At 43.4% G+C, this 18926-nt stretch overlaps 1 protein-coding gene and 1 pseudogene across 1 annotated transcript in view; one reads left to right on the top strand and one right to left on the bottom strand.

Annotated features, from left to right (window-relative positions):
* The window catches only part of LOC147002409 (uncharacterized), a 79976-nt gene that overhangs the window by 49879 nt on the left and 11171 nt on the right, over nucleotides 1–18926 (bottom strand).
* On the top strand, nucleotides 13083–13938 carry LOC147002410 (E3 ubiquitin-protein ligase MARCHF5 pseudogene; annotated as a pseudogene).

Consider the following 18926-nt stretch of genomic DNA (forward strand, 5'->3'; position numbering starts at 1 on the left):
AATGCCAAAAACAATCGTGACTTGGACTTTACCATCGACCTGGACTTCAAGGGTCAGCTGTGTGAGCTCTCTTGTTCCACCAACTACCAGATGCGCTGAGGAGGTGCCAGACTGGCCCTCCTGCAGAAGGAGGTATGGGGGGATGGGTTTGGGGGATGGGGGGTACATCGTGACTGTGTTTTTCATAACTTATGTTTTTATATGGTTGCGTTTATGCCAATAAATCCTCAGCTGACAAAAAAAAAAGAAAAAAAGAAAAGAAAAAGAAAAGTGACTTTAGATCTGAATCTTGCTTTTTTGGTGTGATGGTGTATCCAGGGCTTGGTATGGTGGGAGAATTGGGTTCTGATGATGCCAAGTAACTTTGGTTTCTGTTGCTTATGTTCTTACTCTTGCCTCCCAATCCTGAGTGAGTCAGAACTCCTCAGAACCCAGCTGTCTCTGTGATCCTGTGATTCCAGGATCCTGTGATCCTGAGATTCTGGGTGTGTCAGAGTTCCTGGGAATCAGGCTGCCCCTGGGACCCTGAGATCCTGGTGTGACCAAGCTTCTGGGATGCTGGGATCCTGGGATCCTGGCTGTATTAGAGTAGCTGGAATTTGAGCCTCCTATGGGCGCTGTGGAACTGGCTACGGTTTGTGCCCAAGGTAGACCAGTGCAAACTAGGAGCCCAAGCCACTGGTTGGGCGGGGTTCCTGTGTCCCTGGATCCTGCTGGTTCCAGTTACTCCCGGTGGTGTTGTAACAGATATTTTGTCCTACTCACCCCTGATCCTAAGATCCTGGGTGTGCTAGAGCTCCTGGGATTGGAGTCTGCTCTGGGTGCTGTGGGACTGACTGCAGAGTTTGCACCCAAGGTAAACTGGTGCAGACAGGAAGGACTTTTTTTTTCTAACCCTCTGTTCCTCTTTTTCACTAAAGACCTGCATGAATGACCATCACCATCTTAAGTAGGGTTTCTATGGCTGCAATTAAACTCCACGACCAAAATGCAATTTGGGAGGAAAATATTCATTTGGCTTAAATTTCCTTAGCACCATTCACCAACAAATAGGAACTCAAAACACAGTAGAGACTGGAGGCAGGAGCTGACACAAAGTCAATGGAAGAATGCTGCTTTCTGACTTGCTCTCCATGGCCTTCTCAGCCTGATTAGAACCCAGGACAATCAACCCAAGGACTATACCATCCACCAAGGGCTGAGTCTTCCCTTATCAATCATTAATTAAGAAAAGTAACTGGGTTACCTTTTTAGTAACTCGCCTTGAGGGACTAATTGAATGTCGACCCCAATAAACCTCTTGCTTTTGCATCTGATCTGCATCTCAGTGTCTCACTTGGGGGCATCTTGATGTACCACTGACTGAGGATCAGGGTCTTACATTTGGAGGCTTCATCCGGGATTTGAGGAGAGCCGCAGAACAACCAATGACTAGGCTAATCAGAGAGAAAAGGACTGAGCTTGGCAATAGCAACAAGCACCTAAGTAAGGGTTTGTCTCTCTGTCTTCTGTCTTCTTTCACTTTTGGCTCGAGAGCATGGTGTTGGCTGGAAAACCTCTGGTCTGGTGGGGGTCAGTTATGGCAGGTAGATGTGCCTTAATGCCATGACTATGGGGAGTCTGGAGGATGCTTCAGGCCCCTCTGGATGGAGTCAGAAGGGCTCTGCTCCTTTTGAAATGGCTTACCGAGTCTTGCTATAACCTGGTTTCTGTGCCCATGGAAGGGACAAACTTTGTGTTGATTGTCTTTCTCTGTGTTCTTGGACTTAGACTGTCTATGCCTGTGGCAGGAGCAACTGTCTGTGTTGATTGTCCTTCTCTGTGTTTGTTGGTGTTGGTTATCTCATTCTCTGTTCTTGGACTTAGACTGACAGTTTTGTTTGTTTGTTTGTTGACATGGGACAGACTAAATCTATCCCATTAAACATCCTAACAAACCACTAGAGGGAAGTTAGGGGATGGGGAGAGAACTTGTCAGTAGTAGTAAACAAGGGCAAGTTAGTTACTCTCTGCTTCTCCGAATGGTCCACCTTCAGAGTAGGGTGGCCTCCCATAGGGACCTTCGACTTGCAGATGATCAAAGCAGTAGAGGAAAGAGTCTTTAGGCCAGGAGCCCTCAGGCACTCAGACCAAGTGCCCTATATACTTACCTGGAAGAATCTAGTGGGGAACCAACCCACACACACACCCCTTCATAGATAAAAGCCTTTCTTTCCCCAAGATCCACCTCACAGGTTCTGACCATCAGAAAGAAGGGGGGATTCAGATCTGAGAAGAAGTTGAACCTCCAAGACCCTTCAACAGCAGACCTGATGCTCCAAGACCCTCCTCCTCCATATCCCCCTACCCTTGCTCCGATGGCTCCACCAGCACCGGCACCCCAGGATCCTCAGCCCATATAGGACTGGGGCCATTGTACCCCCCTTTACCAGAGGGAGGACCAGGAGGAGACCCCCAACTTCCTGGTCCTGCCATGGGGACCCAAAGTCTGAGAGTTACCTCCCCTGACACCACGTGGCTCTCCCACTGGAGGCATATGGGCCTCTAAAAAAGGGCAATCAGGCTATTAATATTGATCTTTCTCTTTGGCTGACTTGTACAACTAAAAGGCCCAACACACACACACCCTTCCAAGGGGCCAATTAATCTCTTTAAGACAGTTTTATTTACTGATCAACCCACCTGGGATGATATCCAACAACTCATGAGAGTGCTCTTCATGACTGAAGAGCAACAGAGGATAATATAGGAAGCTAGAAAGAATGACCCTTCAGGGGGCACCATCAATTGAACAGGCTGTCAACGACAGTAGGTTCCGCTGACTAGACCTGACTGGGACTTTGATACAGCAGAAGGTAAGGGGCACCTGAAGGTCTACTACCTGTCACTGTTGGCAGGTCTCAAGGGGGCTGCACGATGACCCACCAATTTGACCAAGGTACATGAGGTTAGGCAGGGATCAGATGAGTTACCTGCTGCCTTTCTAGAGTGACTCATGGAAGGAAGCATTCTGCCAGTATACACCCTATGACTCCAGCAGCAAAAAGCGCAAAGCTACTGTAATATGGCTTTTATAGACAAGGCTAGGAGAGATATCAGGGAAAAGCTTCAAAGACTAGAGGGACTGCAGGATAAGTTGTTAAGGGATTTAGTGCAGGTTGCTGAGAAAATCTACCATAACAGGGAGACAGAGGAGAAGGAGCAGAGAAAGAGAAAGGAAGAAGATGAAAGGGAGATGAAAAAGGAAAGGTAACAGGAAAGGAATTTACAGAGAATCTTGGCTACAGTAGTCAGGGAAAGCAAAGAGAGAGACTCCAACCAAAAAGAGACAGAAACTGCCTTGTAAAGGACCAGTGCGCATATTGCAAGGGGAGGAGTCACTGGGCCCAAGAGTGCCCTAACAAACAAAAGCAGGGGACAGAAAACACCAAGTCTTGCCTGGCGGTGGCACATGCCTTTGATTTCAGCACTTGGGAGGCAGAAGCAGGTGGATTTCTGAGTTTGAGGCCAGCCTGGTCTACAAAGTAAGTTCCAGGACAGCCAGGGCTATACAGAGAAACCCTGTCTCAAAAACAAAACAAAACAAAACAAAACAAAAAGAAAAAAAAAAAAAGAAAGAAAATACCAAGTCTTGGGAAAAACAACCCCAAATGGCAAAGGTGTTAGCCCTGCGTGAAGACAGGTTTGAACCCCCTCCCTGAACCCAGGGTAACTTTGAGAGTGGAGGGGAAATCCAATCAATTCTTGGTGGACACAGGGGCTCAACACTTGGTCCTCCTCCAAGACAAGGGCCCCATTTTCAAGAAAAAAATCTTGGGTCCAAGGAGCCACTGGCACCAAAATGTATTCGTGGACTACCCAAAGAACAGTGGACCTAGGGATAGGTGAGATATCCCATTCTTTTATGATCATCCCAGACTGTCCCTACCCTCTGTTGAGGCAAGACTTACTCTCCAAGATGGGGGTCCAGATACACTTCCTGCCCGACAGGCCATAACTAACTGGCCCAAAAGGAGAGCCCATGGGTGGAAGAAAGACCTCTCCAAGTGACCCCTGCCAAGAGCCAAGGTTACCTGGTTTACAGATAAGAGCAGTTTTCTCCATGAAAGTCAGAAACGAGTGGGTGCTGCTGTGGTGGACAGCACAAATGTCATCTGGGTGGAACCTCTACCCCCACAACCCGGCACCTATGGCAGAAAGTGGAGCTAATTGCCATCACCAAGGCCTTGGAACTTGGGGCCAGCAAGAAAATTAACATCTACCTGGATAGCAGAAATGACTTTGCCACAGCCCATGTTCCTAGGGCTATATACCAAGAGAGAGGACCGCTCACATCAGAGGGAAAAGAAATAAACAAGCAGGATATCTTGGATCTCTTGAATGCCCTGATGAAGCTGGCAACTGTGAATATTATTCAAGACCCAGGACATCAGAAGGGAAGAGACTCAGTGGCCTGGAGCAATAACCAGGCAGATCAAGTGGCTTGAAAAGTGGCTATTCAGGAGCTTATCCCAGTTATGGGCCTGCAAAAGACACCTGCTGGGAAATAGGACTGGACTAAAAGATGCCTCACTTAAAATATACTGAAGAAAGGACTCGATTGCTAGCCACCCTACCAACTATAACCTAGAGAAGGAAGGGCAGTGGTGCACACAAGAAGGAAAAACTATACTCCCCAGAAAACAAACTGAGGACTTACTTCACCAAATGCATAGATGGACTCATTTAGGGGATAAGAAGGTCATCCAGGCAGTCAAGGGATCTAAGGTATCTAATGGACCTTAGAATTTTAGCCAGAGAGAAAGTAGAAGAGTGTAAAGTATAAACCAGCAAGTGAATGCTTATGCAGCCAAGAGCAAACAGGGCAAAAGACCTAGGGGAGAACGGCCTGGAGTAGATTGGGAGGACAATTTTACAGAAGTTAAGCCAGGAAAATATGGCTACAAATACTTTCTAGTGCTTGTGGATACTTTCTCTGGATGGGTTGAGGCTTTCCCAACCAAGCAGGAAACAGCTACCATGGTAGCCAAGAGGATATTAGAGGAAATTTTCCGAGGTTCAGAGTGCCCAAGGTAATTGGATCAGACAAGGGTCCTGCTTTTTTTCTCTAAGGTAAATCAGGGATTGGCAGAGATATTGGGAACTAGTTGGAAGCTCCATTATGTGTACCATCTTCAGAGATCAAGGCAGGTAGAAAGGATGAACAGAACCCTAAAAGAAACCTTAACTAAATTGTCCTTGGAAACTGGCACTGACTGGATGGTGCTCTTTCCCCTGGCCCTTTTCTGAGCCTGGAACACCCCCTACCATTTTAATCCAACCCATTTTGAGATCCTGTAAGGGACTCCCACTCCCTTGACCCTGGCTCTTGACAACCACCCCCCACCCTCGTGAATTTTCAAGGTGACAAGGATCTTATGGCTGAATTGCAAGGAATTTTGGCCTAAGCATAGTGCCCTGTATAATGCAGGTATCCCAAAGATTCCACACAAGTACCAAGTTGGAGATTGGATATATGTTAAGCGACATCATGCTGAAAACTTGGACACAAAGTGGAAAGGGCCATTCCTGGTGTTGTTGGCCATCCCGACCCACCTGTTAAAGTGGCTGGAGTAACTGCCTGGGTTCACGTAACTCATGTCAGACTAGCACCAGCGCCTGACACCAACCAGATAGCAGCCAGACACCCAAACATTCCCCTTCTGCAAGGCCAAAGAAACCATGAGATAGCTATGGTATATCTTCCAGTGCTGAGCCTCAACAACGCACACAACCCTACCAAAGTGACTTGACAAGTACTCTCAGTCACTAGGGATGTAGCTTGCTTCACTACAGAGGGGCACCTGCCTTATATCTGGAGGTGAGACCTTGTCTTTGATCTCTGGAAGTCGTCAGTGGGCTGTGACTCCTGGCATATCCCCACCCTAGAGACACAGGGGGAGGGATTACCTGAATGTGAAGGATGAGGGACTTGTGAATCTAAACCGTGTCCCAGAAGTGGCCTAGGAGGGTGGGGCTTAGGGTTTGGACAACCAAAGTTGAGGAGTGTCATATGTGTGCCCCCAAGATGGGAGAAGCCAGAAGCAGGCCCGTCAGTGTTAGGGGTCCAACCACTTTTTCTGTGCTACCTGGGGGTGTGGAACATCAGGAAGCACATACTGGAAAGCATTCTGGGGGGGTTAAAGATTAAAGATTCAATTGCCAAGATGAGAGAAGGGCTAGCCAAACAGAAAAAAGAAAGAGAATAGAGTCAGAGCTGGTTCAGAGTCTTGGTTTAACTCCTCCCCTTGTTAGGACCCCTAATTGTTCTCCTGCTATTGTTGACCTTTGGACCCTGCATATTGAACAAGCTTATAGCCTTCATAAAAGAGAGAATAGGAACAGTGCAACTGATAGTTCTACACCAACAATAGGAGACCTTGAGAAAAGAACCTGAAGAATATGAGATAGTTACCCAAGACCCCTGAGCATAGCGCCAGAATCGGAGTTTGTACAAGAAAAAGGGGGGAATGAGGGATCCTAAGGAATTTCCAGTCCCACACCCTCCTTAGAGCTTCCCTCTCCCACCTGGGGTCAAGGATAGGGTCCATTCTCCACCCACAGGAACATTCTTGAGTTAAAAAAAAAAATCACAGAATGTACTGACTAATATTCACCTAATATTCACCTGACCCTCTGGAAAGTCCCATGTAGAGTTCAAATGTGTGTCATGCTTGCTGGCCAATAAATTTAAAGGTCAATATGCTTAGCCAATAAGTTTGAACTGTAACCTTGCTGTTGTAACCTGTGCCCCTAAAAAGTATAAAGCCTTTTTATCATAGCCATTTGGGGTCGACTTCTTAGTAACTCTTCTTAGGGGACTAATTGAAGGTCATCCCAGGCATTCTGGAAAATAAACCTCTTACTTTTGCATTGAAAAAAAAAAAAAAAGGAAGAAAGAAAGAAAAGGAACTGTAGGCTTGCTTAAAGCCACATCTTATGGAAGCTGTATTAGTGTCTATATACAGGTTTGTAGACTATCAATTAGGTTCTCTACAATCACCTTCTGAAATGCCTCTATATATTAAGAGAATTTATTGTAAAGACTTACAGTGTGTAGTCCAACTAACCAACGATGGGCAGCTGTAGATGAGAAGTTCTCATAGTTGCTCAGTTTCATGAGGCTTAGTTGCTTTACCTGGTCTTCTCTATAAGCTAGACTACTGAAGAAATAGTATCCAACATATGTGCTGTTAAGTGCAAGCAGGCTAAGATGAATGAGTTTTCCTTATGTAGGCCTCCATCAGATGGTGTGGCTCAGATTAAAGGTGTGTAGCACCATGCTAGATCTGGAATATGCCTTATCCCAAGATAGCCTTGAACTCAGATCTGCTTGCCTCAGTCTCCTGGGATTATAGGTGTGTAGTACATTGCCTGGGCCTGAGCTTTTCATAGCCACTATGCCTCAAGATCTCTATGTCAAGAGCCAAGTCAGAAGCCTTTGTCTTCCAGCCTCAACATCTGGATCAGAGGTATTCCCTCCATTTCTGGATTGTAGTTCATTCCAGAGGTAGTCAAGTTGACAACCAGGAATATCCGGCACAGAAGTAGTTTCTTAATTAAGTGTACCTCCTCTCACATGAATTTAGCTTATGTGAACTTGATGTAAAACTATTCAGCACAATCCCTGGCTCAATGTTTAGTCAAAGATATTTGCTCATTACCATTCAATTCAGGCTCACTCAGTTTCTTGGGACATGCACAGAATGTAGACAGATTTCCTTGCCAAAATAATATACCAATAGCCTGTCCTAGTTACTGTTTTACTAATTTGAGGAGACACCATTGCAAAGGCAACACTTATAATACAAGGCTTTTTACACTTCCAGAGGATTAGCCCATTATCACCATAGCAGGTAAGCAAGCATGGATCTGAAAGTTTACGTGCAGGTCTGGAGGCAATGCACAAAAAAGAAGGGACTCTGGAACTGTGCTCTTGAAATCTCAAAACCCATTGTGATGACAGAGCTCCTCAATCAACAACACATCTATCTCCTCAGGTTTCCTATTACTTCAACTGATTGGGAGCCAAGCATTAAATATATGAGCATATGAGGGCCATTTTCATTCAAATTACAATATGACTTCTATCCTAATACTTCTTAGAGTCTATTAGCCACTGATCTTTATGACTTTGACCTCCACTACTTGTACTCTCAGGACTCTCATCTTCCATTTCCTCATGAAATGGCCCATTAAGCTCTCAGTTGGCCATCCCACACATTATACTATGATATGTAACATTGAAAACTGAAGCTAACTAGGATATAAAGATAATATCTAAGTATATTTACTGAATCAATACCAATGGATTGGTATTAATTACCAGTGGATTAACAGTATCACTCATTTAAGTAGTAAAATGCAAAGCACTCATAGCAACAATTTGAGAACAGTGAAACGCTAATGTAGAATCCAAAATAAATTCAAGACCACTCAGCCCCTTCCCCCTCTGAAGGGACTTTCCAAACTATACTAGCAGGCCAAGTGCAGAGCCAGATAAAGAAGCTGGCTGACTAAACAATGCTGAGAAAAAAACACAAGGGCAGGCAGAGTGAGGGACTAGGCCCAAAGGTAGTCACCCTATGCAAACCAACCAATGCCTGAAAGGGTTACTTGCTACACCAGTAAGAATAAGCCAGCTAGCCCTGTTGCCTAAATCTGCCCCTTACAAGGTATAAAAACCCAGATATAGCTGTCTCTTGTGAGACTATGCCGGGGCCTAGCAAACACAGAAGTGGATGCTCACAGTCAGCTATTGGATGGATCACAGGGCTCCCAATGGAGAAGCTAGAGAAAGTACCCAAGGAGTTAAAGGGCTATGCAACCCTATAGGGGGAACAACATGATGAACTAACCAGTACCCCGGAGCTCTTGTCTCTAGCTGCATATGTATCAAAAGATGGCCTAGTCGGCCATCACTGGAAAGAGAGGCCCATTGGACTTGCAAACTTTATATGCCCCAATACAGGGGAATGCCAGGGCCAAAAGAATGGGAATGGGTGGGTAGGGAAGTGGGGGGGGGGGGGTTGGGGGACTTTTGGGATAGCATTGGAAATGTAATTGAGGAAAATACGTAATAAAAAAATATTAAAAATTAAAAAAATAAAAAATAAAAAAATAAAAAAAAACAAGGTATAAAAAGTGTGTTCTTTGTTCGTCCAGGGTCTCTCCTCTTGCCTGTGTGCTGAGGGTGGGTCCCCAATGTGTTGGATCAATTTAAAAAAAAAAAAAAACAAAAAACTCTTGCGGTTTGCAGTGATGTTGGTCTCTGTGGTCTTTGTGAGTGAGGGTCTTTTGGCAAACTCTAACACTAAGAAATGGGGACTGAGAAAAAACTGAGGGAAGATTTAGTCTCTTGATGTGGTTAAGTCTGACTGTCTTAGATGGTGCTGATCACCACTGCTGTTCTGAGGAAAGGTATCACAAAAAGCTACCAAGGTTTTTATTAGGATGAACCATTTTAACAAATTTGTTTCCAAAGGTTTTTAATTTCAGCCCACATAGACGGTCACAGATTATTCTGATTTCTGCCCACGGCATATTCAAATGGAATAAAATGAGGCCATGCAACTCTTGTGTCTGGAGACAGAGAAGCTAAAACACCTGGATAACAATGCTTGGCTTCCACAGTTACAATTCATGTAGAAAACATGGACTCAAATGTCACTGATTGAGACCATGGAATTTTTTCCTCTTTTTCCTTTTAGCCTATCAGCATAGGCCATAGGCATCATCTCCTCCTATATCCATGCTTAACTAACTAAAGAGCTTTTTTTAATAAGAGGGGAGTGACAGAGCACATTTAATCTATGAGATGTATAGATCCTACAGGAACATGTGTGACTAAGCCAGCTCAGTCGTCAACAGGGTCTCAAGGTAGGGAGTGAGGATTAAAGAAAGAAAAGACAATTAGACAACATTATAACATGACTCCAGCCAGCGCTGAGGCTGAAGCGCCTTTATTTTTTCCCAGTCTGCTTTTATACCATTCTAGGTACATGCAAAGAGTAGGGTCAGTTCTTAGATCAAAGACAAAGAGATAAACAGGGCAATAAACAAAGCCCCATGGTTAATGTGTCTAGGGGCTTATGAGGATGACCAAGATGAAAGGAATGCCACACACTCCTCAGCTGTGTTTACCTTGAGCCCAAATATAAATATTAGTATCTGAGCATATTCTCTGATCCTTCTATCCCAGTGTAAATATCCTTGCCAGTATCCTAGAAGCGACATCAAGGCTCTCCACATATCTGGAGGATGGAGGATGGGATTACAGACTCAATGGAAGAGAAAAACAATATTTTTCAATAGTTGGAAGACAGTGAACTTTAAGGCAAGAGATCTGCATTTGATGGGAACATTTTGTTAATGATATTAGAACCACAGGCACTGGCCTGGTCACCCTAACCAGCCATGTTAAACTACTCATCCTTATTAAGCCCATGGAAAATGAGAAGTGCTAATAAAGGCATCCACTGCATTGAAAAGGCTGATAGGTCTGAGTTCAAGCTTGAATAAAGACTCTGTATTTGCATACGAGTTAGGTCCCTGCTGGTCTCTTGTGGTTTGGGCATAACACTTGGAAGAACCATGACCCTGAAGATCTAGAGATACAGGGAAGACTATGGACATTTGTTATAGCCTCCCTTGCGTCTGTGGGCCTCCTTGTAGTAAAACCAATTAGAGTTTATCCCCAACTAGTTTATAAATAAGACTCAAACAAATAATAGTTATTTTATTCAACTTTGGCAGTCTGGGAGGTAACCCCTAATCTATATTTTAACTCCTGGCCTTACTACCGCCCCAGCGTTGTTCTCCAAATATTTGCTGTTTCTCCTGGCCATGTGCTCATGGTACCTCTCCCATCATGGCACCTTCTCTTCTCTCTCCTCCTGGTCTCTTCTCTCTTCCTCTCACTTCTCCAGCCCCAACCAGGTAACTCAAAACCCACCTACCTCTAATCCCTCTAGTAATTGTCTGTACCCAATTTTATTTAACCAACAGTTTCAAATTAAGAGACAAGATTTTATTTTGTCAGGGGCTGGAGAGATGGCTCAGAGGTTAAGAGCACTGACTTCTCTTCCAAAGGTCCTGAGTTCAAATCCCAGCAACCACATGGTGGCTCACAACCACCTGTAATGATATCTGATGCCCTCTTCTGGAGCATCTGAAGACAGGTACAGTGTACTTACATATAATAAATAAATAAATCTTTTTTTAAAAAGAGATTTTATTTTGTATCTTTTTATTTAAACAACAGTTTTATTTAACCAACAGTTTCAAATTAAGAGACAAGATTTGCACAACAAAAGCTTGTAAGTGTGAAATTTCACTCATAGGCCTACACCTTCAGGTACAGAATTTAGTATTACAATAAGTAACAACAATATAATACACAAAATATCCCATCATATCCCATTGACAACCCTCACCTTAGATGACTCTGAAATCCTGAAACTCCTGAATCTACTTCCTAAGTGCCAGTGTGGCAATGCTTCCCTTAATTGGCTTCCTTTAAACTTCATTTATTGAGTCATTAGAATGCTCAGCTGGGTAAGGTGAGAAGTTAACCTTAATTATATTGAAAACCCACTTATCTCTGTGAGCCTGGGTTTTACCATTTGCTGAATAAGAATAGAACAAGAACAGACTCATTGATAGAGAAAAACAATATTATTCATGTTTGGAAGACAGTGACCTTTAAGGCAGGAAAGCTACATTTGATGGAAGCATCTTGGTTACTGAAATTAGGACCAGAGGCAGTGTCCTGGCTACTCTAACCAGTCATGTTAAACCACTCAGCCTTATTAAGCCCATTAAAAGTACCAAATTATATAGTTGTGACATATAATCTTGTCACACTGGAGACAAGGTGGGCAGATTTTTTGATGTTCTAGAACACCAAGTCTATATAATGAGTCCAGGCCACTCAGGGATTCATAGTGAGACCAATCTCAAAAACAAAGAAAAGAAGAAAACAAAGGAAAAATACAAATTAATTTTTAAAAAGGGAAACATGCAATTTATTGGGAGAGTACTGAAGATCTAAGTAAAGTAATCCATCTTTAGGATCCTAACAGGACTAGATAGAAGGCAAGAGAAATGAACAAAGAAGTAATCTATCCAAGCCCTATAATGAATTTACCCCATACCTAAAACCCTTACCAATCACATCTCACCTCTTTCCTGTAAGATAAACAGTTAACATTTAAATATTTTCTCATCAGGGACATTCACCTCTATGAAACTCATCCTTTCCCAGATGAGATTCCTGGGTAAATTCAAATTTCAGGGGGTGGGGTAAAGGGGAACTGATTCATTAATTCTAAGTCAAAGGAAAACATCTAAATGTCTACTTAGAATATTTTTATTCCTGTCAGGCATGCAGGCCACAAGGATGACCAAGAAGAGACTGAAGAGTCTTAAGGTCCAAGTGGAAACTGCCAAGTAAGGGTGGGGAAAGTGCTATCACTGACAGCTACAGTGTAATTGCCAAAAATAAGGAAAGAGCGGAAAACCTGGAAGGCTGACCCACCACAGCTGGGCAAATAGAGAAAGGACAGTATGAACCAGCTACTCAGGTACTCACACCTTAACTGTTCTTTTTTTTTTTTTTTTTTTTTTTTTTTTGGTTTTTCGAGACAGGGTTTCTCTGTGTAGTCCTGGCTGTCCTGGAACTCACTCTGTAGACCGGGCTGGCCTCGAACTCAGAAATCCGCCTGCCTCTGCCTCCCAAGTGCTGGGATTAAAGGCGTGCGCCACCACGCCCGGCACCTTAACTGTTCTTAATGACATGTTCTGTTCATCAGACTGAATAGATGGCTTAGCAGCAAAAAGGTGCTGATCATTCACAGGGATTGGCTTTGAATTCCAGCACGCATAAGACAGCTCACAGCTGTCTATAATTTCAGTCATAAGAATCTGAGAGCCGGCGGGCCTCTGGGAGCCACACCGGGAGGCTGTGTGGCGGCCGGCAGCCGCCTCTCAGTGCTGTTGTCCCGGGACCTGGCCCTGAGCAGGGCTGTGGGTGAGTGCCGAGCTCGCCGGCTCCGCGGAAGATGCCGGATCAAGCTCTTCAACAGATGCTGGACAGAAGTTGCTGGGTGTGTTTTGCCACCGATGAAGATGATAGAACAGCTGAATGGGTGAGACCATGAAGGTGCAGAGGATCTACTAAGTGGGTTCATCAGGCTTGTCTCCAGTGCTGGGTAGGTGAAAAGCAAAGAGGAAACAGCACAGCCAGAGCGGCCTGTCCTCAGTGCAACACCGAGTACTTAATAGTGTTTCCAAAGCTGGGTCCAGTCATTTGTGTCTTGGATCTTGCAGATAGACTGAGCTCAAAAGCTTGCCCTTTTGCTGCAGCAGGAATAATGGTTGGATCTATCTATTGGACAGCTGTGACTTACGGAGCAGTGACAGTGATGCAGGTTGTAGGCCATAAAGAAGGGCTGGATATTATGGAGCGAGCTGACCCTTTATTTCTTTTGATTGGACTTCCTACTATTCCCGTCATGCTGATACTAGGGAAAAATGATTCGATGGGAGGACTATGTGCTTAGACTATGGCGCAAATACTCAAATAAACTACAAATCTTTAACAGAATATTTCCAGGGATTGGTTGTCCTGTTCCTGGAATTCCAGCTGAATCTAATCCTTTAGCAGATCGTGTCTCTGCTACTAGAATTTTGTGTGGAGCCCTTGTCTGTCCTACTATTGCGACAATAGCTGGTAAACTGATGTTCAGTAGTGTTAACTCAAATTTACCAAGGACAATCTTGGATGGAATTGCTTTTGTTGCCATAAAAGGAGCATTTAAGGTTTACTTCAAACAGCAGCGATATTTATATCAGGCACATGGCAAAATCCTAAATTAACCAGAGCAAGAAGAAGCATAAAACAGACTTCTGGTTGTTCTGAGGCCTCTCATCCTGCCAAGTCTGTTGTGTTCTGATTCCATCATTAATGCGCTAGTGGAGACTTGGGACACTGCTCCTATATTCTAAGAGATACAATAAAGCACGCAGGGCCGGGGAAAGCCTCCCAGTAATCACGGAACCTAAGGACACGCGTCAGCTCTGTCATTTGTATGTACTACTTTTATGGCAGTCGGCTAAACCATTATTTTAGCATGGGAAACCTGGGTTTGTTCATATTATTCCAGACAAGAATGTAAAGATAAAACTGTACAAATATTAAAAGTGGACAGGTTGTAAAAAAAAAAGAATCTGAGAGCCTTTTTCTGGACTCTGGTAATTGTCATGAATTTGATTTAAAAAAAATGGCAAAGTTTATACACCTAAGTTAAAGTAATCATAATATAAAAACACCCATCAATGTTATCCAAAATAGAAATAAACAAAATGAAAAAAAAAAACCATATGATCATCTCACTAGATGCTGGAAAAAAATGTTTAACAACATCCAGCATCCTTTCATGGTAAAAATCTTGGAGAGACCAGGAATACAAGGGGCACACCTAAACACAATAAAGGCAATAAACAGCAAGCCAATGGGAACATCAAATCAGTCACCCCAAAAAATTCTACCAGAAAACTCCTACATCTGAAAAACACCTTCAGCAAAGTGGCTGAGTACAAAATTAACTCAAAGTAATCAACAGCCCACCTCTACACAAATGATAAAAGGGCTGAGAAAGAAGTTGAGAACACAGCCCCAGCAGTTAAAGACAGACGTCCCTCTTTTTCCTGTTTGAGTCATCACAAGGATGGCATCTTGTGAAAGTGGCCTCCCTCTCAGGTCACATCCTAGAGAGTAGCTCAGGGAACTTGCATGGCCAGACACACACATCAATTCAAAGCCTCGCCATCAAGAGAGAATGAAACTTGGAACTCCTTCTGGAAGGACTTTATTCCTGTTTACGCTTTTAGCTTGGCTTGTCACCTCTAATAAGGAGAGGAGGAGGATATGTGTAGGACATTTAAAAAGATTCTTTCTCTTGTAGTCTCCATGAGGTCTGGCTGTATCAGGATTGCAGGAGGATCCTTCAGAATCTCTGTCTGCAGAGTGCGCCTTCCTCTGAGCACCTGTCTGGGAAGCTTATGCAAGCCCGAGGAGGCTTTGTTCCATCCTTCAGTTTTGCTCTTTGGAAGCCAAGCTGCTAGGAATGGCCCAAGAGGCCTGCCTCCCTCCCGCTGTGCTGGCTCATTTTATTTGGATGTCATTCTCTAGCCTGCTTTCAGGGGTCTATGCTGTTGGGTATACCTGGAATCCAAGGGCTAGTGTATTGAGTCCACCTCAGAGGCAGGGTGCTGACTATAGGCTTGGGATGCAGTCAGTGAACTGGTCCTTAGTAATGTATGGAATGACTTATTCCTGTGACCCAACTCTTTTACTATCCAGTGTTGTGAGGAAGCACAATTGTACCCAAGACTACAGAGTCAGCCCCAATTTCAAGAGTTTTCAGTTGTTTTTTTTCTCCCTTGGAATTCTCAGATTGCTGTGTAAATTCTTATACAGCAATAGAAAGCATTCTAAATAGTTGTTAGTCTGCCTGGTCTCAGTATTCATTTATTAGAGACTGAGTTCTGTGATTATTTGACCCTATTAACGTTGGGGGGTGGGGGAAGGAATTATTCATGAATTTTGGACTACATCAAAAATCTGAGGTATCCAAAGCCTTGGTACTGTAGCTCAGGGTCAGGGACCAGTTTCTATCTGTAGTGTACCTGACTGTGGTTATCATATAAATAAGCCAGGAGACATTCTAAGGAGAAGATTAGGTCTTTTTTATTGAACCCAGGACCTCACATGTGTTATGCAAGCACTACACCAAGCTGTACTCCAGGCCCGTGAAAGGTTGAGACTGGGTAGCACTATTTCCAAAGTCTCAAGACCTATGATTGCTTCATTAAGATTGTAAGGTTAACCATGGCTTAAAAATAAATGGTTTTGGTGAACTACGAAGAAGGAGGAAGAGGAGGAGGAAGAGGAAGGAGGAGGAGGAAGGAGGAGGAGGAAGTAGTAGTAGTAATTGAGGAAATAGTACATTTCACAATAACCACAAATAACATAAAATACCTTGGTGTAACTCTAACCAAGCAAATGAAAAACCTGTATGACAGGAATTTCAAGTCTCTGAAGAAGTAAAGAGAAAGATATCAGAAAATGGAAAGCTCTCACTTGTTCATGGCTTGTTAGGATTAACATGAAAATGGCCATCTAACCAAAAGCAATCTACAGATTCAATGGAATCCCCATCAAAATTCCAACACAATTCTTTACAGATCTTGTGAGAACAATTCTCATCAAAAAGTGAACCACATTGCTTACATTATCTACCATTTATAGATAATCCCCTTAGGAGGTAATACTTTAAGATGAAATGCCAGATGTATAACTGGGACATGAAGAAGCATGGAATGTCAAATAAGATATACATACTGTGGTGGTTTGAATAGGTATGGCCTCCATAGACTCATGTGTTTGAATGCTTGTTTATAGGGAGTGGCACTTCTGAGATTTGTGGCCTTGCTTTGAGTAGGTGTGGCCTTATTGGAGGAAGTGTTTCACTGTGGAGTTAGGCTTTGAGGTCACATATGATCAAGCTATGCCCAGTGTGGCAACAGTCTCCATCTGTTGCCTTTGGATCAAGATGTAGAATTACAGACTCCTCCAGTACCATGACTGCCTGCACATTGCCATGGTTCCCACAATGGTGATGATGGACTAAACCTCTGAAAATGTAAGCTAGCCCCAATAAAATGCTTCCCTTTAGAAGTGTTGCCATGGTCATGGTGTGTCTTCACAGTAATAAAACCCTAAAACTGAAGTTGGTAGCAGAGACTGGGGTATTGTTGTGGTAGGTCTGACTATGCTTTTGTTTGGAGCAATTTGGATTTGGGAACTTTGGGTTAGGAAAGCCCTGGAATGCTTTAAGCTCTGCTTAACTGGCCATACTAGTAGAATCATGCAAGACAGTGGTGCTGAGGGTGATTTTAATAGTTGAGGCATGTCTCAAGACATTTCAGAGAAGCATTTCAGCATGGTACCTAGACATCACTCTTATGATATTTTAATAATAAAGAATGTGGCTAGCTTTTGCTCTGGTCCAAAGTGTCTGCATGTGGCATAAGGTGAAGAGATTTAGATAAATTGCATTGACATGGAAATCTCAAGAGCCCAGTATAAACTCTATCCTGTAGTTCCCTCTTATGAATAATATTTTGATGAAATAGACAAAACTTCACAAGGAAAGCACAAAATGTGATTGAAGGATTAAAGGGAAGCCAGGAAATAGAATGGAGCTAATTCTTGTGTTCAAGGAGATAACCTGATTAAAGATATTAAATGGAGTTGAGAGTGATGACCTCAAGGCAAAAATCCACCCAGTTAAGCTTCTATCTTTTGAAGAAAAAAAAAAAAAAAACACTTAGGACCATGTATGTTGGTATGTGCCTTCAATCCCAGAACATAGGAGACAGAGGCAAGCACATTTATGAGTTCAAAGCCTGCCTGGTCTACAAATCAAGTTCCAGTAAAGAAAAGCTTAGGTCCAAGGATGGTGGTATACACCATTTAGCAACTGCAGTACTCATGAGACAGAGTCACGAAGATCTCTGAGGTCAAGGACAGTTTATAGAGTAAGTTCTAGGACAAACAAGCTCAGAGAATGAAGAAAATTATGGAAAAAGTGAAACTTAATGGAGGTGTTAGAAGACAAGGGGGCCATGTTTCAGCCCCAGCAAGCAGTCCTGCTTTAGCCATATGACTCTGTCTTTAGAATCAAGGATGTAAGTCTCTCTGTGACTAAGAAAAGCCACCAATACAAGGAATATGTCAGAGTTGTCCCTGCATGAAGACTCAAAGAAACCAATGAGTGAATGTGATTATAAAATTTCACCTTGCTACATAGGAAAGATGCTAAGGCCAGGCATGTGGCAAAGGTGTCCCTGCATACAGGTCCAGAGAAGCCACTGGGTAAAGTGTTGGAGATCTGAAGAACATCAGACATGGAGATGCAGAGTTTGGAGTTTGCCCACTTGTATTTGGGGGGTGGGGGGGGCTGTTTGTGTGTTTTGTTTGTTTGGATATTTCTGCATTATGCTCTTCTCCCTATATTTTATTATTTTTTTATTATGTATTTTCCTCAATTACATTTCCAATGCTATCCCAAAAGTCCCCCATACCCTCACCCCCACTTCCCTACCCACCCATTCCCATTGTTTTGGCCCTGGCATTCCCCTGTACTGGGGCATATAAAGTTTCTGTGTCCAATGGGCCTCTCTTTCCAGTGATGGCCAACTAGGCCATCTTTTGATACATATGCAGCTAGAGTCAAGAGCTCCGGGGTACTGGTTAGTTCATAATGTTGTTCTACCTATAGGGTTGCAGATCCCTTTAGCTCCTTGGGTACTTTCTCTAGCTCCTCCATTGGGAGCCCTGTGATCCATCCAATAGCTGACTGTGAGCATCCACTTCTGTGTTTGCTAGGCCCCGGCATAGTCTCACAAGAGACAGCTATATCAGGGTCCTATTGGCACAATCTTGCTAGTGTATGCAATGGTGTCATCGTTTGGAGGCTGATTATGGGATGGATCCCTGGATATGGCAGTCTCTAGATGGTTCATCCTTTCGTCACAGCTCCAAAGTTTGTCTCTGTAACTTCTTCCATGGGTGTTTTGTTCCCAATTCTAAGAAGGGGCAGTGTCCACACTTTGGTCTTCATTCTTCTTGAGTTTCATGCGTTTAGCAAATTGTATCTTATATCTTGGGTATCCTAAGTTTTGGGCTAATATCCACTTATCAGTGAGTACATATTGTGTGAGTTCCTTTGTGATTGTGTTACCTCACTCAGGATGATGCCCTCCAGGTCAACCATTTGCCTAGGAATTTCATAAATTCATTCTTTTTAATAGCTGAGTAG

Source organism: Mus caroli, unplaced genomic scaffold (assembly GCF_978045245.1).
Source record: "Mus caroli unplaced genomic scaffold, Mus_caroli_1 scaffold_10, whole genome shotgun sequence".
Lineage (NCBI taxonomy): Eukaryota > Metazoa > Chordata > Mammalia > Rodentia > Muridae > Mus > Mus caroli.